This window comes from Lepidothrix coronata, unplaced genomic scaffold (genome assembly GCF_001604755.1).
Source record: "Lepidothrix coronata isolate B3197 unplaced genomic scaffold, Lepidothrix_coronata-1.0 Scaffold137, whole genome shotgun sequence".
NCBI classification, from domain to species: domain Eukaryota; kingdom Metazoa; phylum Chordata; class Aves; order Passeriformes; family Pipridae; genus Lepidothrix; species Lepidothrix coronata.
The window spans coordinates 1,782,135-1,783,598 of NW_016690317.1; positions in this window are offsets into that span (position 1 = coordinate 1,782,135).

Here is a 1,464-nt window from a genome sequence, read left to right on the forward strand (position 1 = left end):
GATCTGCTGTGGACTTTTTATCACTTCTCCAGTGAAGAACACGCAAATAAAAACTAGTTGATCTTCAATTATTGATAAAGAATTGGAAAGCATCAAAATCATAGATTTCAATCAGACCCTCAATTAGTCAAAAAATTGAGGGCAGTCCTTGTCTTGAACCCAGGATTAAGAATTATTTGCACTTCTTTGTTTGCTATGAGAGGTGGGACATCATCCATGTTCTTCATTTTCTTTTGGAAATGTAAAATAAACACAATATGAATCCCATAACAACTTATTGGTTCCCAAATTGGAATTGGGGCCTTCCTCTTCTTCCCTTTGGTTTGTTTATCTCCATTTATTTTCCATTTAGAGGGACTTTAGAGGCCCCTTTGATTGGCTTTGTTCTTAATAAAGCCAACCTGGAAGTGGCAGTAGAAACAGGCCAATACTCAGCAGGCCTTTCTATTAGAAATTAAAAAATGCTTTGCTTTGAGATTTGATTTTAGAATTTCGTGTTCAGCAGCAGATTGATCACTTGGGAGAATTAAGAAGGGTGTTCCCACCCAATGAATGCAAGAGGGGGCAAAATAATCAGAAATAACCCCTTCTGGATGACCTCAGAGTGTCTTGGTCGAGTTTCTTTAGAGGGTCTTTGCACACTTAAGTGACAAACTGGTGCCACCCCCAGCTGTGGTTCACCCAGGGAAAAAAATAATCAAGGAATTGTTTGGAAATTGCCACATCTTTAAGGCTCTTCTTACACCTGGAGGTTGGTGTTCAAGGAGGAAAATGATACTTACAGCAGATTATAAGAGTTTTAGACTTAGCCCAGGCAGGATTGATGGCTTAGAGACCTTCCCCTTCCAAGGCAAAGGAGTTGGAACCCCCCCAAGCACCTCCAGGCCAGACACAAGAGTTCAAGGGATTCCTCTCTCTACTCCAGAAAACATGGATTATGGCTTTTAAGTGTTTAAACCAGTATTTGTGTTATGTTACAGGAAATTTCTTCCTCATCATATCCAAGTTCTAAACCTTTCTGAGATCATCAAAGCCCAACTCCTAGAAAAAAAAAAACAAGAGAATACTAAGGAAAATAAAATAAAAAAAAGCGACCAAGCAGCTTTTCAACCCATCCAACTGCATTCCCAGTCAGGACAGAGCCCCAGACTTGGGGAAGGATTGAAATTTTGGAAAAAGAGCCCCCAGACAAGTCGTGTTCTCAGTATTGACCTTTATTGAGCAAGAACTGCTGTGACTGTTTTACATCAAACAACAAAAGGTTGCGTACTGTGCATGTCAACAAGGTTCTCCCACGAGCAAAAGTCCACCCTAATTGCACCAGTGAGGTAAACATAATTATTTATAAGTAGCTTTTTTTTTTATTATTATTATTATTATGAATTTTTTTTTTTCTTAAGGCTAGGAGAGTTTTTTTTCTGGTTCTCATGAATATTCTACGACTGTTTTCTGTTCAGTTTTCTC